This window comes from Ambystoma mexicanum, chromosome 2p (genome assembly GCF_040938575.1).
Source record: "Ambystoma mexicanum isolate Mex_15411 chromosome 2p, UKY_AmexF1_1, whole genome shotgun sequence".
Lineage (NCBI taxonomy): Eukaryota > Metazoa > Chordata > Amphibia > Caudata > Ambystomatidae > Ambystoma > Ambystoma mexicanum.
In genome coordinates this window covers 957,023,168-957,049,283 of record NC_090923.1, presented here as the reverse complement: position 1 = coordinate 957,049,283, position 26,116 = coordinate 957,023,168, and positions in this window count along the sequence as shown.

The window sequence follows — 26,116 nt, the reverse complement described above, 5'->3', positions numbered from 1 at the left end:
AGATCGAACAGGGGGGGAGAAAGAGTGTAATTGTTGGAAATACAATCTCTGTGCTTGAAAATAAATTTGGGATATCAATTTCGAAGGAGGAGGACAATAAAGAAGTAAAAAGTTTAAACTATCTAACTTCTATACAGTCCTCGAAAAAAGTACTTCAAGCCAAATTCTACCGCAGGAGATTTTAAGTCAGGAAGAGGAAGCCCCAACGACATCCTTGGAATCTAACAGATTGGGCTTTACCTCCGTACCAAGGGTTGGTAATCTGGAACCCCTAGCGACAAGGGACGTGGTCTCTTGGCTTTTGCCGGTCAAGGCTTTAGATTCAGAAACGGACTTAGCTAACATAAAAAAGAAGGAGGTCGCAGAGCTAGTTTCATTGGGGTTAAAAACTGCTTCACAACAACCTGTAGAAGCACTGAAGAAAGATAATAGTGACTTACCAACAATCATTAAGAACATTCTATTGGATCTGTTACCAGATGCATCCAAGCTTAGAACTCAGGATCAAAGGGATAGTCAAGATAAGGGAAATAGTAACTTCCATCAGGACCACGAGGAGGTCCCCTCCATTATTAACATACAAGACGAGCAGTCTCTGAAATAGCATACTCAGATAACCCAATCAAGTATGGGGGAAAACTCACAAAGGGACTGGGAGAACCCATTGGAACAACCTTCTAACCCTAGAAATGGTCAAACAATACCCTATCATGATGGGGAGGCTGGCTTGATTCAACAACTAGTCCCTCCAATTCATATTAAAGACAGTGATTTGCGTAATATGACTTGGCGCCAACCGGCACTTCCCGACTATCCAAGCATCTTGCTATACAATCTATGTGACATTGGTGGTCCACCGTCCCTAAATAGGGCTTGTGTGTTCTCACTGTTTAATGAAATCCCAAAATTGAGACTAATTTCATCTGCTGATATCAGCTTGATTGACTTTATTCACCCTTCACGGATGGATCACGTGAGAATAGTCCTAAGGTCCCAAAACATCTTTGACCTTATAACCCAGGAGACGAGCATTTTAATAAAATGGGGTATGGTATTCTTGTCTTCAGTTATGGCTGGGATAATGATAGGGACTCCAAAGATCAGAAACCCATTGTGCCACCAAGACAGGAGGAGAGGCGTATGAATAGGGACGTTAACATCTCGGCAAGAGGGGGTGATGACCAAGATTGGAGATGGCTAGCGTTATCCCTGCGAGAATCTATTTCCCAAATCCAGACCATGCAAAAGAAACTTTAGAGGTTCTGATTTTACGCAGAGCTGGAAAATTCTTTCATGGAACTCTAGGGGCCATTCAACATTGATGACCCCAAATGAGGTATGTATTAAATTCAAATCTATGGATGTAATTTGCATCCAAGAAACTTGGTTGAGTGTTCCGCTTCATTTGGATGGTTTTGAATGCCGATATCAATACGCAACAACAGGGCTCCGAGGTAGATCCTCTGGAGGCCTACTAACAGCAGTGAAAATAGCCAGTGGAACGCGTATACTGGAATCTCTAAATTTTGTAAGTGGTATCTTGGTGTCTATATTGGAATATAGGAATTTGAATTGTTTGACTCTTATCCTGGTAATGAATATCTATTACAATCCACTAAAGAATGCAATGGAAAAGTTTTTGCCATCAATTAATACTTGCCTTTGAACATGCTGCTAAAATATAGAGGCCTTGAAATTATAATACTGGGTGACCTTAATTCGGAGATTAAGCATGGTGTGGGAATGCTTAAGAGGATGGGCTCTATTTCGATAAGATCTATGGGTCTTTCTGGACCGATTGACGGTGCTCCCTTTTCCACCTCACGTAAAAGTATGCAGAGGTACATTTGGTCTAAACTCTTTCTCTCTTGGGGACTCATTCATATGAACCCTGTTTTTGAAACCTCAGTAAATGAGCATACATGGTCGAATGGCAGACAAAAATCAGTAATAGATCATATGTTTCTGTCAGAGCGCCTCGCAGCCTCTTGTGTTGATTTCTGTGTGGGCGAATCCTACACAAGTGATCATAGAACATTGGTGGCCAAATTGCATTGGAACTTCACTAAACAAATCCAGGACTCCTTTCCAACTCCAATGACAGTGTCATGCAGTGGAAATAGGATTAGATGGCATGATGGTAACATAGGAAAACTTAACGCCACCTTTCTCTATGAATACGACTGTACGGCGCTTTCCACAAGACAAATACTACTCTCTGTCCCTTTTTTCAGTGAATATGTAAAATGTCTAATAGACAGCTCTATAAAATCCAAAAAAAACAGAATAACAAGACTGCAACACGCACATATATACGATCCTATGGTAAGGGCAAAAAAAAATGAAACCAATAGACAAATTAGAGCAATTCAAAAATCCAATCAACAACAGGATATAAAGTTAAATGCAATTAGGTCTATCAAACAAGCAAAAAAAACTGGCTGAAATGCCACAAGATGTATATGTTGGAGAAAGACAACACAGCGATGATAACTGCATTAAGGGATCCATCTGCCTGACATTTTTGGACCTTAATAAACTCTCTAAAAAAAACACAGGCTACGCAACAAACTGTGTGTGTGCAAGAGGATGTCTGGGTTTCTCATTTTTCCACCTTGTATGAAGGAAAGTTTGCAATGACAAATAGTATAGAAACAACTAAAATGGGAAACTGGCAATGCAATTTTGATGTAGAAGACATAGAAAAGCAAATCAAGGCTTCTAATACTTCAAGAGCTGTAGGCCCGAATGGGCTCACTAATAGCACTCTTAAGAAAAACCCAGAATTGTGGGCCAAGGCTCTTTACATATTATTTTCTGATATTATGCTGACTCGCACCATTCCATCTTCCTGGAGGATTTCCTATATAGTCCCGATGTATAAAAAAGGGGACAGAAGTTCCCCCTGTAATTATCGACCGATATCTATTATGGATGCGGACTCAAAAGTATTTGCAGGAATTGTCCTCCAGAAAATTGAGAAATGGATGCTTGAAAATAGGATACTCTGCATGCAACAATTTGGCTTCAGAAAAGGGATGGGCACGGAAATAGGGGGCCTAATTTTTACTCTTTTCTTAGAAAAGGCGTGTAAGAAAGCCACCACCCCCATATATCTAGCATCAATTGACCTTTCCCTTGCATTTGACAAGGTGGATCGGTCAAGACTGTGGTCCAAGTTAGCTTCAATGGGTATTCCTCCTGGACTCCTGACTATACTCATTAATTTACACGAAGACTCCTCAATTCAAATTCAACTAAACCTCTCAGGGGATCTGTCAGGGCCTATACAAACAAGCAATGGCTTGCGACAGGGCTGCCTGTTTGGACCCACTCTCTTTAATCTATATATAAGAGATGTGGATGGGCCCATAACGGCTGCTTCACTTGTGGCTCCTAGGATCGAGGGTGGGAAACTTTCTTGGACAGCTTATGCAGATGACATACTTCTGATTGATTCTACTCCGGTGGGTCTCCAGCGGAAACTGCTGGCGTTCTCAACATATGTGGATGATAATGGCCTGTCTATTAACGAGAAAAAATCAGTTGTAATATCATTGACTAATGGGAAAAAGCTCCCTGTGTTTAAATGGAAGATAGAGGGATATCCATAACTAAAGGTTCGTTCACTTTGTTATCTGGGTTTCCCTATTTTCTGTGGCGCCTCTGTCCATATGTATTGGAATTACTATCTTGATAAAGTAGATAAACTTATTTATCAAATGCAAAAGGTTGCCATTAAATACTGTAAGTATGCAGTGGCCCCGATAATTAAGTTTTACAATCTTAAAGTCTTACCCAAATTGCTATATGGTTTTGAGATCTTACCATTTCCGACACATCAATTAGCTGCCAAATTGGAAGCCAAAATTTGGCGGAAAATTTTGTATTGTCTACCCAAGGGAGTCCCAATGTCAGCTATCCATTTCGAGTTGGGTATTTTATCACTTGACAATAAAATTAAGTTGAAGAGACTAAACCTTTATCGGAATGTACTACTTGCCAAAGAAAATACTTTATATGCATTGATTGGCTGTAGACTAAGAACTGGTTCTTCGACTTTAAAGTGGTTGGTGAACCTACAAACAGACTGTCTGAACTATCTTGACCCAGTTTGTTTAACATTGGAGAACTTGATTATTAACCCACTGAGAGTTAAGGGAAAACTTCAATCCCTGGACTGGATGCAATCCATGGAACGGGTTAAGTCCTCCAGGATCTATAAGCAGATTATTTATGACGGAAAAAAAATCGGTATTCCGGAATCATACTTAGTTAAATTCCCTGATCCCAAAAGGATAGCTGCATACATGCGATTTCGCTTTAATGTTCTGTTAACAGGGGAAATTTTAGAAATCCGTTCAGGTACCAAACAGAAATTACCTGTCGCTTTTGCCACAGCAAAGAGGCTTCTGAAACATTGAATCATCTGCTATTACACTGTCAGGAATTGGCAACTCAAAGACTCACAATATTTGGTAAATTTGTTCACGATGCTTCTAGAGTAGATATTGAAGATTTATGGTGGAATATGCTGTATGGTAAACTTAACACACTGAAATTGGCTATTGTGAAATTCTTGGCCGAAATTTGTAACTTGACCACAGCGAATTCATTTTTGTTTTGTTGCAAAAAATTGTGAAATGGAAAACATATTTGAAAAGCTTTATTTTTATATGAATGTATGTAAATGTTATAAGTTTAAGTTAGGAATGGCATAATATTAGTTCGGTTGTCCTTTTTGTGTTAAGAATAGGGTTCCCCTTTTCTTTTTAAAACTGTTTTAACGATTCTTGAATCCCACTGTTTTGTAAAAAAAAATGAAGTATGTGTTCTTTCTTTGTAAAGGTTTATACTTTGTAAACCAAAACACAAATAAAAAAATAAAAAAGAGGAGTCATGCACGACCGCACAGGGCCCAGAAAAGACCTTGCCGATGGATTGAGGAAATGGACTAGGGGCCCACTAGACCCTTGCCCGTTGCGAAGAGTCTGGTAACTGTTTAAAAAGGAGGGAGATGTCATGTTGATGTCTCTATGCGAACGGGGGGGCGGGATGTAGAAGGGGAGTGACATGGGAAGGGAAGTGATGTGGGAGGGGGAGGGGGGAAAGGGAGGTTCCAGTTATTGTTGAATAAAGTAAGACGTGTGCATGCAAAGCTCTGGTGTCCGCATGTTTATTCCTGAGTCACCGCCTTGCGGGCCTACCAGGATTACACAACAGATACAGGTCTATGCGTTCTGGGCTCCGCTTCTGCATTGCAACTCGTGCCAGAGTGACGCCCATTTATTCAGGTCCCGTCATGACATGCCTTAAAGAGACCTCACCACAAGTATAGCTGGGGCAGAGTCAGTTCCATCTCGTAATCAATGAGGCCCTTATTATTTGCCTCAACTCTCAAACTGATTTCATTTTATTTCATTGAAGTGTCTTATGGTTAACATTAAACCTTATAAATGTGTACAAACATTCCAGAATACCATATTTTATTTATTTATATATCACGTTGCTTTTCATAAAAATATCTGTTCACACATCCTTTCAAAAAAATTACTCATTAAACCAAGATACAATTTGTGTCCAAAATCGAACCACTGCCAAACACAACCAAATTTGATACCTACACATGCAATATGCAGTGATTTAATTTGCACGTTCAAATATTGAGCAAAAAAGTGCTGTAAGAGGGGCATGATATTGATATTGATATTTTATTTCTATCGCGCTCGTACACAAGTGTTTCAGAGCGCGACAAGGCAAGGGAGAGCAGCAGGGGAGAACAAAACAGCGATCTTACTAGGCCCAGTGACATTGAGAACACGCAAGTGCATGGGAGGGGGGGTGCATGGAAGGGGGGAGAAGTGGAAAGTGCGAAGCAGAGGAGAAACAGATAAATAACAATAAATAAATAATAAATGCAACAAACAGTGGTAGTGCAGCCAGCAATTTGCAAGTGCTAGGTTTAAGGCGGCAGATAGGGTAGGTATACAGACCCCATGAGTGGCCAACACATCAACAGGTAGCGCAAGAAAAGATTTGCCCACCCATCACGATAGACACCCCTACGCCCACTGCGATGCCCTCTGAAGAGTGACCTCAGAGAAAGAGGCCTGTGCGTCAACCTAGTGGTGAGGTAGCTGCTGCAAAAGTACAAGCACCCGTGCAAACCAGCAGTTCAGGTAGGTAGGCAGAGCTGACTACAGGTAATGAGATAGGAAATGCTGCAATAAGTAGGACATTGGCCTGCCTGCCGCGACCGTGTATGCCACAGGGGCACACACCACCCTTGCTGCAGTGGGACTGTCTTTTGCTCAGCTGAGGGCACGGGCGCACCATTGTAGCAACATGTTAAACCGGGAGTGAATGAATTGGGTGGACAGGTCCCAGTGATTCCCCCAATTCAGCAGTCAAATGCGATGTCATGGGTGAACAGATCCACAGTTAATGTAGAGAATGGCACAGACGTGGAGGGGTCAACAAGTTGAGATGGGGGCATGTGCAAAAGCGGCACCCTGGTGACTATTGCCACCCTGTCGTCCGGCAGGCCCACCCTAGCGTGGCACATCCCAAAGCAGGTGAAGGAGGGAATATGGACAAGGGAGTACTTTGACATATTTTCTTTGCTGTCGGTAGAGAGGGCGAGACCAGCTATAACAGTTAGCAAGGAGGAAGATAGGAAGAGGCGGAAGATTGAAAGAGACAGAAGAGAACAAAGTTGGAATAGCCTATGTTGAGTTCCGCCCTGCGTCCCGCTACGCGGTGACGCAGGGCGTCCTAAATAAAAGCCCCGCCCCCGCGTTCGGGAGGCAGTTCCGGGGCCGACCAGCAACCTGTGTGGGTGCATCGTCATTTCGCTCCCGCTGGAGCTGCGCACCAGGCCGCGCGGCCTGCTAACATTCTGTCAGCCCCCGCGCACAGGCCGAGGGCTGACGACATAACAATGGCGACGAGGCGAGAGGAACTCCACGACAGGCTCGGTGCTTTGAAGGCACCCTAACGCCACACAGCCATTGCGGCGAAATTTTTGGACACCCGGTGGGGGTGCAATCACACACGTGACCCCCCACCCCAAAAAAAAAAAAAAAAAATTTTTTTTTTTTCTCTCCTCCATTCATGCTCTCTGCCACCAAGACCACAGCTTTTCCATCTGGACACTGGAGAACCAGGTGGCATCTGACATCCAACACCAGAGGGCAGCATCACAGTGTAACAGGAGCACCAGGCCCTGATCTGCAACACGGCGCCTGGGTACGGCTGCACCTCCAAGGTAGGCCCAACATCGCGGCGTTGGTGGCCGTTGGATGATCTCACGACAACACGGATCAGGTCCACGACAACATGGCGGCCGGCACATCCACGCCTGGGCCCTCCACGCCATCCAGAATTGCGGCAAACCTGTCCATGACGCCACCTCCACCTCGCACACAAGGTACTTCGTCGACACTGGTCCAGCCGTTCGACCCATTCACGGATCCATCATCATGCGGACCCAGATGGCAGCTGTGGATTCAGAAGTTCGAGATGGCGATGGAGTGCAAAGAGGTTACGGCGCCCAGGAAACTGAAGGCCCACCTACTACTCAGCGTGGGTGACGAGGTACTGCGCATCTTCAATTCCCTGAACGTTGATGATGGCCAGGATGGATACCGAAGCGCGAAAGATGCCCTCACCGATCATTTTCTCCCTCAACTAAACCCAGACTATGAGACGTTTCTCTTTTGCACCACCTTACAGGCAGCGGAGGAAACCCTTGATGCGTACCACACCCGTCTGAGAAAGTTGGCCATGTCCTGCGAATTCACGAACGTGGAGAGGGAGATCAGGAGGCAAATCATCAATGGGATACATTCGGAAAAATTAAGGCGCCTGATACTTAGCGAAAGGGGTATTCCCCTACAGCGGATCCTCGAACTAGGACGTCAGAGGGAACTGGCACACACCAGAGCGGCCAACATGGAGGCCACGCTACACAGGCTGCAACCTGCTCTCAACACAGCTATGGTGGCACGTATCACCAGCAAACAATCCTCGAGAGACGACAACAGTGGCGGGTATGGCCAAAACAGGTGGCAACCGCGCCTTCCGGGACCCACAGAGTGTGGCTGGTGCGGTGGCCCACGACATGGCCGTCGCAACTGTCCTGCTCAAGGCACCACATGTGGAGCATGTGGCCGGAAGGACCATTACGCGAAGGTATGCCGATCAGCGGACACCCCCATACAGCCCCTGCAAAACCAGCCAGAGAAGGTCGCGACCAAGAAAAAGAAGCAAGCCAGTGCCAGAAGGATCGCAGTGGCCAGCTCTTCCACGGAGGATGAAGGGGATGATGTCTCGGCGATGCAGCAGGACCCCTCCAAGGACATCGAGAGAAAAGGAAGGAAGGTATACCTGGTGTCTGCACTGTGCCAAGGCCGAGGACCTCGAAGAAAAGCCGTCCGAAGGCGCAAATGCATGGTCACCATCCAAAACCAGTGCATTCTCATGACCATCGACACAGGCGCTTCGGTGAACGTCATGCCCGAAAGCATCTTCCTGACTCTAAGTCCTCCACCAGAGCTGAAAAGCACAGACACTCTGTTGTATGCATACGGCTGTCGAAAGCCCCTGCCGGTGATTGGCAGGTTCCGCACCACGCTGGAACACGGAAAAAACAGACTATGGTCCAAGGTCTATGTCGTGAAGGCAGGTATTGAGAGCCTCCTGAGTGGGGACGCAGCAGAGGACTTGGGAGTGGTCCAATTCATCTGCCATGTCAACGAAGACAAGGAAGTGGAGCAGATGCTGAGCCAATACCCTGACTTGCAAGAGGGAATAGGCTGTCTAAAAGGCAAAACCATCAAATTTCATATTGATGAAACCGTGCAGCCGAAAGCCGTCAGGCACCGAAGAACGCCATTCCACATGAGAGAACAAGTGGAGCAGGAACTCAAGGCACTGGAAGAAGCGGGCATCATTGAGGAGGTCACAGGGCCCACACCGTGGGTCTCCCCAATGGTGGTGACACGGAAGCCTAAGCAGCCTGGAAAGGTGCGGATCTGCATAGACATGCGTCTCCCCAACACTGCCATTAAAAGAGAACGCCACATAACCCCAACAATCGACGAGATCGTGGCTGACCTCACAGGATCAAGCATATTCTCAAAGATTGATCTCAAGGCGGGGTATCATCAACTCAAACTCCACAGAGACTCTCGCTACATTACAACGTTCTCAACGCATTTGGGGCTGCGGAGATACAAGCGCCTACGTTTCGGAATATCGTCTGCTGCGGAGGTATTCCAGCAAACCATCCAAGAGGTCATCCGGGGCATCCCTGGTGTCCTCAACGTGAGCGATGATATTCTGATTCACGCCCCCGACAAAGAAACACACATCAAGAGGCTTCACGCTTTACTGGGCCGACTACAAGAAGTTGGGCTCACAATACACCGGGAAAAGTGCGAGTTCCTCAAGTCGGAGATCACCTTCTTCGGGTACAAGTTTGGCAGCACAGGCATCTCCCCTGACCCGCAGAAGGTCGCAGACATTCAGGCGGCAAGCCCACCGATGACCCCCACAGAAGTGCGCAGTTTCTTAGGCATGGCCACCTACTGCGGGAAGTTCATCCGAAACCTGGCCACACTATCTGAGCCGCTGCGGGAACTCACCAAGGCCAACGTCAAGTGGGAGTGGGGGCAGAAATGCCAGGACTCGTTCGAAAGCATCAAGGACTCTCTCTCCGCCGACACCAAGATGGCCTACTATAGCACCGAGCTGCCCACAGAACTGTTCGTGGATGCCAGCCCTGTGGGGCTCGGAGCCATCCTAATGCAAGTCACGAAGGAAGGGGAGAAGAGACCGATAGCATATGCATCGAGAGCCCTCACAGAGACCGAACAAAGGTACTCACACATCGAAAAGGAGGCCATCGCCGTGCTGTGGGGGTGCCGGCATTTTCACCTCTACTTATATGGGCGTCATTTCACGACGATCACGGACCACAAGCCCCTACTACCCATTTTCATGGGAACATCAGCACACCCTCCGGCACGGATCACCAAGTGGTTATTGCACCTCCAGCAATATGACTTTGATCTCATCTACCAACCGGGCAGCGGAAACCCGGCGGACTTTCTCTCCAGGCATCCGCGAGAGGCCACTCAACAAGAGATCCAAGTAGCTGCAGAGACGGAGGAACACATATGCCAAGTGGTGCGCGCAATGAGGCCCAAGGCGGTGAGCATCGAGGAAATCGAGGCGGAAACGCACAAGGACCCGTGTTGTGACTTGGTGAAAGATGCCATCCTGTCCGGTGACTGGAAGACCTTCATGAGACACACGCACAACAGAACAGCGGACGCAAAAGGGTTTTTGTCCGGCATATTCACAGTACGACAAGACTTGTCAATCACGGAAGGTGGACTAATACTACGAGGAAACCGCATCGTAATCCCTCTCAAACTACAAGACAGGATAGTGGCCCTAGCGCATGAAGGACACCAAGGACTGGTAAGGACGAAAGCCCGCATTCGGCACCGGGTATGGTTTCCCCAGATCGAGGAGCGGGTCGAGACACTCGTTAGCACGTGCCTATCCTGTCAGATAACGGGGGCCCCGCCAGACCCGGAACCCATCATATCAGCTGAACGGGGCCGCTCTCGCTGGGAGGCCATCAGCATTGACTTTTGCAAGCTAAGGGAGGGCCTCCACCTGTTGGTGGCCGTCGATGATCACTCCCGATACCCGGAAGTTGAGGTAGTTGAATCTACAGCAGCTGAAGTGGTCATTCCGGCCCTAGAGAAAATGTTCGCAACTCACGGGCTACCCATCTCAATCAAAAGCGACAATGGGCCACCGTTTACGGGAGAGGATTTCAAAAAGTATCTACAGGAACTCAATGTTAAATATCATCACATCACTCCAAGACACCCCCAGGCAAATGGGGACGTAGAACGGTTTATGAGAACTATCAACAAGGTGCTCAGGGTGTCCAAGGCTAACGCCAGCCCCTGGAAGGTTGACCTCTTCCGGTTCCTCCGGAACTACCGGGTCACGCCCCACAGCTCAACCGGCATACCGCCAGCGGACCTCATGTTCGGCACCGTCATTAGATCTTCGATCCCGCATCACCCTAGCAGAAACCCGGACGCGGTCAACGAGGAACGCACAGAAAGAAGGAGAAGGGATGCTAACGCACACATGAGCGGCAAGCGGAGAGCGAGGCCGTCCCATCATCAAGTGGGTGACCAGGTCATCATGCTACGAAACCCCTCCAAGTCAAAACTTGACACCAGGTACGAAGAACTTCCATGGACCGTCAGCAACCGGCATGGAACCATGGTAACTGTGACACGAGGACGCCGCCAAGTGACTAGAAATGCGTCATGGTTCAAGGCCATACCCCGTACCCTATGGACCGATAAGGAGGGCCATCGGGAAGGCGAGGACACTCCTCCCAGCGAAGAAGAGCCGGAGGCCATCCCTGAGGAGAAAGGAGCGGGGGATGGAACCTGGGAGCCGGTGGATGCACCCGGCCTCGAGGACCTGAACAGCGAAAACGAACCAGAGCATGAAGCAAGGGGGAGTGGCCCCCGCGAAGGGCGATACCGGCTGAGAACAACGACGAGACCGCCAGCCAAGCTAAGTGACTATGTGTGGTAACGGGTGCCATGAACCCCATGGCAGGGTGGCTGCGTGTTGAGGACTGGAAGCTTATGTTGGACTTTGCCGTTGTTTGGCAGTTAGTGTGATGTTTTTGTTTGTTTTATAATAAAGGAGGAATGTTGAGTTCCGCCCTGCGTCCCGCTACGCGGTGACGCAGGGCGCCCTAAATAAAAGCCCCGCCCCCGCGTTCGGGAGGCAGTTCCGGGGCCGACCAGCAACCTGTGTGGGTGCATCGTCATTTCGCTCCCGCTGGAGCTGCGCACCAGGCCGCGCGGCCTGCTAACATTCTGTCAGCCCCCGCGCACAGGCCGAGGGCTGACGACATAACAGCCTATAGCTAACTGGAACAAGGCGCTCTCTTTGCTGGCAGCAGTAATGATGGAAAGGTTTCCTGAGCAGGGAGCTGCGTTATGGAAATACAGGGACACAATTGTCAATGTGCAAAGGAGGTATGGTTCCACTTGGTGGATAGATTACGACCAGGACTTTAGATCCAAGATGGTGCTGTTGCCCGATATGACATGGGATAAGAAGGACATGGAAGGTTGGGTGCCCTACATGGGGGGAAAGCCAGGTGAGTGGTGAAGGGGGAAGGTCACACGCAATGCGTGGTTCTGTAGGTATGAGCCCAACCAGAGAGGAAGCTGGCAACCCTTTTTCGTCAAGGGCCCTGTTATGAGGTCCTGCCTCCTTAAGAGGCAGAGAGACCACGTTGGTATGATGTGGTATGGGGGAGGAGCTAAGGGAAAAAAAGTTAGTATGTATGAAGAAGGTGATTAAAAAGGACGTCCCGATACTCTCTGGTGTCGCGTGCTTATTTACTTAGGCCAACAGGCCTAACAACTGTCGATGAGGCGGTCTTTCGTGACCCAGAGCCCTCCTGACTGGCGGGTGATACCACCACGCCCTCCACAATTCCAGTATTTCGCTCTGTTGTGCCGTCCGCGCTTTCCGGGTGCCAGCGATCCTGCAGCACACCACCTTGCTCGATCCCGAGTTGTGAAAAAGAAAAAAAAAGAACATTCCAGTCGCACCACAGTGCTGCAACACTCCTTGCTATGGGTGTGGAACACAGCCACCCACCATCCTTATCACGCGGCAATCCACCAGCGGTCCCTGACAACCCTTGTGCAGGAGCACGAGAAAACACATGGAACATTACGGGCGATCCCACCACCATCAGGCCCTGCCTCCTTCTCACAACGGCCACTCCGGCCAGCCAACTGCATGTGCCTCCATCTCCGCTCATCCACGGCAATCCCAGCGCTTCCACGGCCGGCTCTCCTCACACGACGGCTGCTACAGAGCGAGCAGTCAGCTGAGCTCCTTCCATTCAACAGGCAATGCTAATCAGAAGCCCAGTCACAAGAAAGACACGCGCGCCGCCCGAGAAGCACCTGTCACTCCCAGAAGACAACTACCCACCACTGCGATCAGAAACGTGCACCAGACATGTTGCCCACAGTATCTCGTCATGTGCCAAAGCACTGGACCAGCTACGCACCAGGTGCTCCCAAGGGACACTAATAGTTAAATACCAGGGCAAAGAGACCCAACCTCCACAGCCTGATCAGCCACCACACCAGCAAGAGACCCACAGAAGCATGTGCACCAGAACACACGCACAGGCAGCACGTGCACTGGAAGGCCCAAACAACTGCCAAAGAAGCTCATTCCCAGGAAGACACACTTACCTCAAATGGCACACTCGCCACAATGAGCAACCATGAGACACCACACCCTCCACCCAGATCAAAATCTACATTGCTGCGCATGCCGCTCCCGATCACCATGACCCCACAAGCCGCCAAAGGGCAAAGATGGGTTGAATGGATGGAGGACTTTAACCACTTCATCAAAGCTGCAGGTGAAGAAAAGTCACCAAATTTGCAAGACATGTTTATTAACCTTGTTGGCAGTGAAATAAAGCAATAGTCAAGACAATTCCCCCAGAAGAACAGGCAGATTTCCTCTCACTGATAAGTGCCCTGAATAGGAAGCTTGTGATTGAACCAAATCAAGACTATGAACGCTACATTTTTAATCAATGCACGCAGAGAGGCGAAGAAACCATAGATGCATTCATCAATCACCTGAGAGTAAAAGGTACACACTGCCAATTCCATGCCTTCTCTCTGGATGAGGCAATAAGGTTACGAGCGATAGAGGGGTGTCTGTCTCAAACTCTGAAGAAACAACTACTCAAAAAACCTCTCTCGATTGATGAAGTGAACGAACTGGCACAAATCTTTGAAAGAGTGGACAAACAGGCAGCATCCATGACTGGTGCACCCAGCTCCAAGCAAGACAAGGATGAACTCATCATGGCAATCCAGCCAACAAACCAGCAATCTGGCGACAGAGTTGCTGCACCCCACAGAGGACTCAACCAAACAGGGTTCAGACCACAAAGACAGTGTTACCGATGTGGTATTGTGTTCCCACACTCGGGGACATGGCACGCACTCCACCAAAGATGCGGCAACTGCGGAAGAAAGGGACACTTTCAATCCGTCTGCAGTGAAGGCAGACCATTTCCCACCCCACAGATGAATCCACAGCCAAAGCCCAGAATGTATAATAGAGCCCCCCAGGGCCCATCATACCAAAACAGACCCTACCAGCTGGGACCCGCTGATATATAAGGGCGGTGGAAGAATATCACCCCGAAGACTACGCCCAGGACTTCGAACCCTATGACCAAGCCCCACCCATCGAGGATGAATACGACAGATCCCCACAAACATATCAAGATTACAGTATGCGCCAGCAATTTGCACCCTCATGTGGAAGAGATGACTATGATCAGCCCTACCAAGACGATTATGTCAACCACATCCTGAATGACAGAGAGGCGAGGGAGGCACCCAGGATAGCCGTCAACATTGGAAATAGACGATTTTGCTTTCTGGTTGACCCTGACACCACCGTCAACATCATGGGCGAACAAGAGTTCCTATAGATCCCCCAGAAACCGACATTGGCCAAAACCAACTCAAAAATCTTTCACTGGGGTGCAGCTCTTCTGCTTCGATTCATAGGGCATTTCAAGCACCACCTCATGCACAATGGGCTAACAGTAGCTACCGTCATTAATGTAATTCGGAGCCTGACAAAAGGATGATGCCTATTGAGCTACCATACTGCATCCAGTGTAGGCCTAATTGACATCCATTTTCATGAAAATGATGTAATTCACTCTGCTGCACCACCAGGAGACAAGAAGGAAAGCGTATGCACAATACAGTCTGCCATCATGGGAAAAAACCTCATCACGAAGGAGACAATCTTAGCCAACTTCCTGATGCTATGTGCGGGACTAGGAAAACTCAGAGGAGCCCCCATCAGACTTCAAATTGGTACTTCAGTCCGGCCTGTGCCTCAACATCCCAGTAGAGTAGGATTCCACCTACAAGAAGCAGTCTTGAAAGAACTAAGCCAACTTCTAAATGATGGCATCATTGAGCCGGCAACAAGCCCTGGGTGTCACCTCTAGTCATCGTGCCCAAGGAAGGTGGCCGGTTAAGACTGTGTCTAGACATGAGGCTGGCAAACACCGCCATGCAAAGAGAGCGGCCCCCTAGCCCACGGATTGAAGACATGATTGTGCAGCTCAGCAAATCTGTTATTTTCTCAAAATTGGACCTGAACCAAGGGTATCACCAACTGGAACTACACCCTGACTCGAGGGTCATCACCACCTTTGCCACCCATGATAGCCTATTTCACTACAGACGCCTCAACTTTGGCATCTCTTCGGCAGCTGAAATCTTTCAGGAGGCAATCAGGCAGGTGATCAGACCGATTCAGGGAGCGCTGAATTACAGTGATGATTTTCTCGTCTTTGGAAAATCCCGAGAAGAACACGACGCTGCACTAATAGCGACATGCACAGCAGTCCAAGAAGCAGGACTGACGTTCAACATTGGAAAATGCAGATTTAGTAAAACCAAACTGAAGTTTTTTGGTCAAATTTTTTCTGCGGCGGGAATGACACCAGACCCTGACATGGTTAGCACCATCTCGAAGCTGCAAGAACCGACGCAAGTGGCAGATGTAGGATCCTTTCTGGGAATGAAAGGGTACTGTGCACGCTATATTACCCGCTATGAGTCCATCACCGACCCTTTATGATGCCTTCTGCAGAAGGATGGCACATTCACATGGTCAGCTGAATGTCAAGAGGCGTTCGAAACTATTAATACTATTAAAACAGCATTGGCCGAAGCCTGTCGTCTGGCCTACTTCGACCCCGATTGGCACACAGAAATCATCATGGACGCAAGCCCTGTGGGGCTAGGAGCCATCCTGGCACAGACAAGCGGCCCAGATTCACACCCCAGGCACAGCAGGGCACTGAACGCCCCCGAATCGCCATACTCACAGGCTGAAAAGGAGAGCCTGGTGGCAGTGCGGGCCTGCAAGCACTTCCATAATTTCATCACAGACCACCAAGTCTTTGTTGGGGAAACCACGCACCAAAATGCCTCCCAGAATTGAGCACTGGGGCATTAGACTACAAGAGTATGGCTATGATATCATCCACAGGCCTGGAGGTGACCACAACCCAGCAGATTGCCTGTCCCATCACCTGGCAGGCAAGCCAATCTCCAGAGAAGGTGACACGGAATATATTAACTATGTGGCCACCAATGCTCACCCACCTGCGATCTCACTCGTAATGGTAGAGGTCGCGTCCGCCGTAGACCCATCCATGGCATTAGCAATCAGCTTGACACGAAACAACAAGTGGAAAGACTATCGCTGAGCTGTTCAAAACCACCCGTGGGTGTACAGAGAGGAGATGGACAGGCTGGCAAGGATACATACAGAACTTGCTGTTAAAGACCAAGCCATCCTACTGAGAGGATGCTGACTAGCCATCCCGGCAACCATCAGAGCAGAAGTAATCAAGATGGCCCACGAAGGACACAGGGGAGCCGACATCACGAAACGGAAACTGCAGTGACACGTGTGGTTTCCCTTCCTGGACTATATGGTTGACAGATGGGTAACAACTTGCCTAGCATGTCAGTGCACGGCGAGGGCAGAGGCCCAGACCCCCTACAACCGACGCACATGCCGGAGCAACTTTGGGATAGAGTAGCAGTTGACTTTTGTGGACCCATGGAATCAGGAGAGTATCTCCAATTATTCATTGACGAATATTCAAGGTTTCCAATTGTCAAGAAAGTAGCAACCATGGCATATGCCCACGTAGTAGCAATCTTTGACGAAGTACTTAGTGAGTGGGGGATCTCAAGCACAATCAAATCTGACAATGGACCTCCTTACAATGGCCATGAGTTTCACAAAACTCATGGGGTTCACCCATCAGAAGATAACCCCCAGATGGTCACAAGCAAATGGGATGGCTGAGCGATTTATGGCCTCCATCAAGAAGGCAATTCAGAGAGCCTGCGTTGAGGGCGTTAATCCACATGAATCGCTATGCCGGCTACTACGAGATTACAGGAACACACCCTACCGAAGCCACAAATTAGACGCCTGTAGAACTAATGGTACGATATGCAGTGCGCACCTGCATCGTGAGACACTCGCCTAGCCAGCAAGGTGGAGATCCTGACGTTGTAAGGAGGGATACTGACAGAAAGGAGAAGACAAGGATAGACACCGACCTGAGGAGAAGGGCAACGCCCAAAGACTTTCAAGTGGGTGATGAAGTTCTGGTACAACAAGCAATGGACAAGAAGACGGATGCCCGTTATGCGCAGAGACAACTCAATATTGTGTCCATAAAAGGCACCATGGTGACGGCTCAGAATACAGACTGAGAAGTCACGAGGAATAGCTCCCAGTTTAAGCACCTCGTTAAGAGGGAAGATGAGAGACTTCCACCACCTGATCCTGAGCTGCGGGAACCAAAGGATGACTTGTGGGTTCCCCTGAAGAAGACCGACACAGGGCAGCGGAGCCGGACGAAGCAGGCGGAGCTGCCATGCCCAGCGAGAGGAGTGAAAGACCCCATTACACCATCAGAAGACCACCGCGCCTAGCAGAAGAATGCTGAGACGGACGTTAGGACATTTTTCCGGGGTTGATCTTATGAGTTCCTGCCTCCTTAAGAGGCAGAGAGACCACGTGGGTATGACGTAGTATGGGGAGGAGCTAAGGGAGAAAAAAGTTAGTATGCATGAAGAAGGTGATTAAAGAAGGCGTTACGATCCTCTCCGTTGTCGCATCCTCATTTACTTAGGCCAACAGGCCGAAAAGGCCCCCAGCGCCAAGGGGAAAGGATGGGGCTCACAAGAGCAATGCTCAAGGTCAGGGGTCAAGAACGACAGAGGGTGCAAGAGCGATGGACAACTCTTGCAGGTTGTTTATCTGGGGTTAGTGCAGTTAGGGGACAAAGTGCAGATTTACCCACAAATGTTCCACGTGTGGGGTTGGACACCCAGCAGTGAAATGTTATAGGTCCGAGGGGGAGGGCAGAGGTAGAGGGCAACACAGAGGCGCTTGATAGGCCCAAGTGGACAAAAGGGCCCTCCCTGGTTGACAGACTAGTACTGCATGAGGTTTTAAATGAATATCCGAAGGACAAAAAGTGCAATTTACTATACAAAGGTTTCATGGATGGTTTCCAGATACCTTATGAAGGGCGGCGGACGGTGTGGGTTGCAAATAACTTGCTGTCAGCATTAAAACAGCCGGCAGTGGTTAAGGATAAAATAAGGAAGGAATTGGAACTGGTCAGGGTGGCAGGCCCCTTACCCCACAGTGCCCAATTTAATTGTGTCCCCATTGGGCACTGTGCCCAAGAAGGAGCAGGGGAAGTTTAGGATGATACACACTCTTCCTATCCAAAAGGGGAGTTTATCAACGACTGGCTTGACCCTGTGCACTGCTCAGTGTACTATGCCTTGTTTAACCATGCTATGGATCTAGTGGCTGGCACAGGCAGGGGGCCCTGCTGGACAGGAAAGACATGAAATCTGCGTTCCGGCTCCTGCTGGTGCACCCCGACAGTTTCCACCTACTGGCCTTTCAGTGGGAGGGCATGTTCAACATTGACAAGTGTATGCCTATGGGCTGCTCAATGTCCTGCACATTCTGTAAGGAATGCATGGTATCAAACAGTAAGATGGACAAAAGTGATCACAGTTCAAGGGTGTTTATTGAACTTCAATTAGGTTTGAAAAAAGCCTTTCTAATCCTAAATCTAAAGATGGGAGAAAGCTACGACCATCATAATGCAATAATATGCAGTCTGAGTCGAGTCTGTCAAAATAAAAGGGCCTATACTAATAAACCTATTGCCAATACTTACTTCTAAATATAAAATAGTGTGGGAAACAATGTTATGCAAAAGAAAAGTGTTCAAGAAATGATATGTCAGGATATTCAAGCCGTTGGCCTCACTTCCCCACGTTTTCAGCACAGGACATAGTATGGTATTCTTTATTTATAAAGCGCCTATACACAGGCAAGAGTTTCAAAGCTCTCAAGGAGGGTGGGAACAAGGGGAAAAGAAACAGTCGCTCAGAGCCCTTGAACTTCGGAGACAATAAAAGTCTGCACAGGCAGAGTAAGTGTGGAATATACATTTAACAGTTTGAGATACAGCAAATAGGGCATACAACGATTCTACAGTTTTACCAGTGCGGTTGAGGGACTGAAGACAAGGGAGAACAGACAGACGATCGTCAGCCATGGTGCGTACGGATCGTGCAAGTACACAGATGGTCACAGGGAGGGAGGAGGTCTAAGTGCACCCAGTCTGTGGAGACTGGGGTACGTGACGAGAGAGCCACTATCTTGGGTTATTTCTCAAGTGCTGAGAGTGTGCAGAGAGTGTGGGGCCCTGAGACAAGTGAGAAAGAGGACCGGCCGGGGTGCCACGGACCTGTGAGACTCTGAGGTACACCAGGCGGCCAGTCAGCAAGCTGTAAAAGAGCAGAAAACTAGGTTAGCAAGGTAGAGGGAGGGAGAAGGAAGAGGAGAAGAGCAAGGTCTTGAGGAGTTTCCAGAACGTAAGAAGATCAGGCTCAAGACGGAGGGTGGCTGTTCCAGAGGGAGGCACCTGCGGCACACTTGAGCTTAGCACGGTCCTTTGCTCCTCCAGCACGAGGATGCAGTTCAAATCTCAGTATCAGGGCCTGCTAAGTCAAAGTCTCTTTGCCATTCAACGTCTCTTACTTCAGAGAGACTGATGCGACAAACAAACATTCAAAGGTTCCTTTCTCTTCAGGATTCTCATGTACAGCTTCTTGGGTGATTTTTGATTCACCCGGGGCCCCCTCTGCTGGGCCCAGACCCACTTTAACACAAAGCTTTTAATTGATCTCCCTCTGTCAGGCTTGGACTAAATCCATGTGCTTTTCCAAACTTTCTCTACTTCATCGAAATTGAAGACTTTTGACTGTGCGTGGGATTTGACTTGACTCGTCGCAAGACCACCCTGATTCACATTTATTTGTTCTCTTTCAATTGATCTCCATCTGCCAGGCTCGGACCAACTTGATCTACTTTTACCACTTCTCAGCTGGCTAACTTACAGAGACCTTCGATTGAGTACCCACGCGGTGCTGGACCACTGTCAAAGGTATTGTAGCTTGCTTTAAAGTTCAATCACTCATCAGCAGTTTAGCTACATTTGCATCTCTTATCACATGCGTTTTAACAATGTTCGTTCCAACGCTCGCCACACAATGTTGCTGCTTGCAACCTTTGCTTCAACATAGATCGGTCTTGTATTGGTCTCCCCAACTCACCGGCCATCTTGATTTCATTGGCGCTGCTTTGTTCTTGGAATAAAGGACAGTACCACGGCAGCTGGCACTTCTTCCCACCTTGATTATTGATGTGGGAGGGCCCTGGGAACCTCTGACACACAATGTAAGGAACTGCTGTTTCCTTGTGTGCCTTTCCTCGCTCAGAGTGTGGTCTCATGCTGTGCCTTTTATCCGTTTGGTAAGTGTAATGGAAGTCAGGTGTGAGTGATTGTCGATAATTCCCTGACCTCGTCTGACCATAGTATTGGGACATGTCAGGTACACGGCTCGGGTGTTAGTCTGTTTTCCCTCAGTGCGGGCTGTCAGTGAGAAAGTGTTTGTGTTGTAAAAATGGGTGTGGGGGGTAGAGTTTCTAAATATCCTACTGGGTAGGATGGGGTAAAGGTGTTACAGGGGATGGGATACCGCATCTCACCATCCAGTGTCCCTCTCCCCGAAGAACCCTCACCCAGGTGATCCTCCCGCACTGGTCCACCCCCAGGAACTGGATCCAAAAGCGATGGCCTTGTCAACATGGGGATGAAAAGCACAGAAGTGGTTTGGCTGGGCACACTGGGCATGAGATGGTACTAATTGTTGTGCACAGTGCACGGGAAGCTGCGAGTGAGGCTGGCCAGATTTTGATTGTGCACTTGGGCGGGAACAACCTTGCTAGGTTAGGGAGGAGATGTTTGTTGGCACAGATGCAGGTGGCATTGAGGATCTTGGCACAACAGCTGCTGGGCACAGACATTTCTGGTCTGAAATAGTGCCTAGGAAACAGTGGCAGGCATCTCTTGAATGCTGAGATGGAAAAATCTAGAAGGGGGTTAAACAGGAGCATGGAGACATTTGCAAAAAGTGAGAGCTTTAGATTTATTAGGCATTGGTTACTGGGTCAGCACCCAGAGCATTTTGAGCACAATGGTGTACATCCAACCGACAAAGGGCAAGACATTTTTCTCATACAAACAATTGTGTCACTGAGAAAGGTTGATTGCTGTGAGGAAACTGAGATCATCCTCCCATCTACTCCCCTTGGGTCTTCCTCTCAGGTGGCCATGGAAAGGCCACCAGTTTTGAATCTCGGCCCTGGGGGTGGATATGCGAGAGAGGATCTTCTGGGTGGAGGGTCCATGGGGAGTGAGGAGATGGTATTTCCCTTTCCTTTGTCAGGATACACCATACCCTGCCCCCCACCTTTGTAGGGTATTATCAGTCTTCCCCTCTTTCACACACACCCACGGTCCCACATCCATATATCTTTAAGACTGGGACAACGAAAAGGCAACTGGGATTAATGCACACTTCCATTTGTGCACAACACTTTGGTACTGAGACGAGGAAGAGGACTGTGAAGCATCACTATAACAGTCAGGTATGTCCCAGTAATAACACTAACTATGGTCAGGCAAGGGACTTGCACCTGCAGCCAATACAGAGGCTACAGGTGCATACATGGAGAGGCAGGCAAGAATAGAGGAGAAACCCGCCTAGTGAGCAGGAGATGAGCCTTTGAAAAGGACGCCAATCGCTGCAGGAGAGGCAGAAAGTCGCTGAGGGCAGAGTGGGTCACGAGAGGGTCAACAGCCCTACAGATCCCTGTGCTGTATGTCCCCAGCCAGAGCTGGGGGACACAGAAGACTCCAGGAAGGTGAAGAAAGCAGCAGCAAGTGTCGGAAGAGGTGAGTGCTGCTCCCCAGAGCTCCCATCAAGTGAAAGGGGAGCGAGAGAAAGCCGAAGAAGAAACTGAAGGTACCCGGGGTAGCAGCCACAGACCGGTGAGTGACAGAGAGGGAGCACTCATGCCAGGGCGCTCAACGGGCTAGATTTGGGGCGATCAAATAAAAGCATGTAATGAATGGGTCTGGAAACCGAATGGAAGCATATTGAATACCAAACAAGCTGCAAAGTGTTTTACGAGTTATTGAATACCGAACTAAGGAAAAGCTATGCCAAGTTTATAAAAATACAGTACAAGTGAAAAGAAAGTCATGTGCACTGATAACCACAGAGAAAGTAAGTGATAAGCATTTATGGACAATGTGTTGAAGTATGAGCAAAGTGAAAGCCAGCAATGAGAGCTTATGAACCACGTGAAAAGCAGATGAAAAGCACTATTGGATACGGTGAAAGCAAGGCGGAGACAAGAGTTAAACACCACAAAGTGAGGTATGGCAGGGTCAAGAGACTAAAGGAGAGACATATTTGAAAGTGGTCTACGGACACAGGTTCAGAAAGGAAGCCTGTGTTGACAAGGAAGTCCAATGAGAACATGTGAACATAACAAAGTGCGAAAGGTTATTGTCAGCGCGACCTGTGATGGTTGGACCGTGTGGTCCTAGAACTGCACCTAGACCTAGTAACCCCTTCTTGGAGAGAACCAAGGAAAGTCAAGATACTGATGCTGTTTTGTCTAACAAGTGTAAAAGTGGTTAAAGAAAGGAGAAAGTTATGTGAACTGTTGAAAAGCCTGAAAGGTTGCAAAGTTGAGTTGGAATACTAATGGAAAGTTGAAAGAATTGCTTTGACTGAACTTTGAAGCTAGAAGAGCTGCCTTCTTGGAGAAGGGAACCACAAGACTTTTTGAACTGTGTTGAACTTGGGGACGGGAACCCCAAGGATTTTGTGGAACTGTTTTGAACTTGGGGAAGGGAACCCCAAGGCCTTTTTGTGGAACTGTTTTGAACTTGGGAAAGAGGAAGCTGAAATGCAAGCCAGGAGCTGGAAGAAGCTCAGAACTTTAATTTTGAACACTGTTTCTTTGCTTGCTGACATCCCTACACATCGTATGACTTTAGTTGTGACGGCAAGCATAGGTTTTGGACACAGACATTTGAGTTGAACTTCATGACACAGACTATCTTTAGTTTATTTAGGCAGGGAAATCCCACCTTAGCATAGGGCAAGTTAGGCCTTACTCCATCCTGACACTGAAGAAATAAACCATGTTATTTTAGAAAAGTTAATCTGTTGACTGTGTCTTACTTCATGATGCCTAAGTGAGTATGGTTTACTGTTTGCGGGCAGTGGGGAAGCCACCCCCAAAGCATGGTCCTAGCTTGAGAGGAGTTTTCTGCTGCGGTTTTGGCTGCAAGCGGTACCCGATGGCCGCGCTCGACAGGCACTAACCCCCTTACGGACAGTTGAGACTAATCATCAACTGAATGCAGTGGTCCCAGGTTTATTCGCTCCAAGCTAGGGCATGGGAGCTCTGGACAATAAATGGACAATAAAATACTGGTGAAAGCCAGAAAAAGGAAAAGGGACACCTTAAAGATGCTTTAGGACATTGCGCTAAAGGAGGCTGGAATGGCCCCACATTTTGTTTGCTGACAACCATAAGTGTGATCGGTTTGTTTCCCAAAAATATAAATTGTTTGTGTGGTACCTTATTTTGTAAATAGTTATTTACTCTAGGTCTGGGGTAGGAGGGGTTAAATGGGGGATAGCCCAGCTATGGCTTTTTGAGTCAAGCCAGAGCCCCTGGTTCAGCTCTTGCTCTACCCATGAATTATCTTGCTCCTGTGAAGGCACCATGAAGGAGGACAGAGACAATAGATTTCAGCTTCAAAATAATCAACTTTGTTGACTTAAATGTCAGGATGGAGAAAAGCCTAACTTGCCTTATGATAAATTGGGATTTCCCTTACCTAATTAAAACTAAGGAAAGTCCAAGAGTTCAATTTAAAAATCTGTCTGTGTCCGAAACCTATGCCTGCCCTCACAGCTATAACCACACAATGGGGGTCATTACAAGTTAGGCGGTAAGGGATACTGGGCATCAGCAAGGAGACCGGTGCCGGTAATCCCTTACAGCCCAATTCCGAGGTCCCTTAGCGGGTCCCAGCAGGAAAGGCTGGTCTGACCAGCCGTTCTTGGCGGGACCCGTTAAGGGACCTTGGAGCTAATAACAGGCCCGCAATTTGGGGGCCCGTTATTAGCGCCTTACCCATTCCCATTGAGCCCTATGGGGGCTCAAATGGGAATGGGGAATGGCATTTGGAATGGGGACTTACCGGGTCCGCCAAGGGCGGAATGTCCCGGTAAATCCCCACTCGACCAGATCGGACCCGGACATGATTTTGGAGGCAGCCATGGCACTAATAGCGCCATGGCTACCTCCAAAGTCGTAATGACCCCCAATATGTAGGTATGTACAAGGAAACCATCATATCAACAGTAAGATCACCGACACAAGTGGTCACAGTTCAAGGGTGTTTTTTGACTTAAAAAAGGTTAGAGAAATGCCTATCTAATCCTAAATCTACAAATGGGAGCAAGCTATGACCATCAAATAATAATAACACAGTCCTAGTGGTGTCTTGTCAAAATAAAAGGGCCTATACTAATAAACATATTGCCAATCCTTACCTCTAAATACGAACATTGTGGGGGATAGTGTTTATGACAAAAGAAGGAAGTGTTCAAAAATGATATGTCAGGATGTTCAGGCAGTTGGCCTCCCTTATCCACATTTTCAGCATGGGACAAGGCGGTTCACTCAAGCGTAGCACAGTCTCTGGCTTCTTTAGCACGAGGATACAGTTCGATCATTAGCATCAGGACCTTCTGTACGCAAGTTTCTTTGCTTCTCAAAGTCTCTTCATTCAGAGGGGCCTGATGCAACCAAAGAAACGACAAGTTATTTTCCTTTTTGGATTTTCATAAGTATTCACTTTAGGTGATTCACTATTCACCTGGATCCCCCTCAGTTGGGCTCAGATCTCTTTAGTACAATGTTTGTTCCCTTTGGATCCCCCTCATTCGAGCTCAGATGCTTTTTCCACAATGTTCGCAGGATATTCTTTTTGGGTGACTCAAAGTCCAGTCCGGATCACCCTCAGCTGGGCTCAGATCCCTTTTTAACACAATTAGTCTCCCTCAGCAAGGCTTGGACCAATTTCAATCAAGCATCGAAGACTTTTGAATGCGCTCACGGATTGGCTTGAACCGTTGCAGGACAACTTCGATTCACAACTTATTAAATACAAGGCCTTTTGGTATGTGTAGTTTTGATAAAGCAAAGTTCACATTTAATGTTGCAAGCACTCCAAACCACAGACCAGACTTTTGCTGCTTCAATTAATTCACTGGCTGGGTTTAGGTGTCTCCCTTTATTGCATCTGTTTGATATTGGAGTCAAACACTGTTACCCTTTATAGCCTCAGTGCCTCCCCAACTCTGCTGTTCACCCAGAAGGGCCCGCTGGTAACCTTATAGCATTATATGCCATCTTTCTCCTTCTCTGCTAGGCTAGCCTGCATAGCCCCCTCGGCATCTAGGCAGTAGCGTTCTTTCCCAATAATTTGCTGTGTTGGAAGAGCGTTGAGGCAAAGCTGCATAAAAGTGTCCCGGATGAGACGATCAGGAAACAGGTTGAGGTAATGAGGCATCACATTTAGGGCTCTGACTTCGCTAGTGCAGTTCAACGTAAGTTTGTATCCACCTTTTTCTTTTATCGTTGATATCCAGTCGAGTCTTGCGATTTGGATTTTGGCCTTTTGGGGTCTACAAAGTAGAGTTTCGATTGATATATCGTCTCTTATCCTTTCATGATTGAGTGCCATTGCATTAATGTTTCCAGCAATTGGGCGGAGAATGGTCAGGGCTGGAATCTTCTCGTTATTGCTTATTTTTCTGAGAAGGTCAAGTTGTTTCCAACGTATGATTGATAGCAGTGATTGCAGGCCAAGTTCGAATCGAATTCGTGATGATGGAATGGATTTTGGAATGGCTAA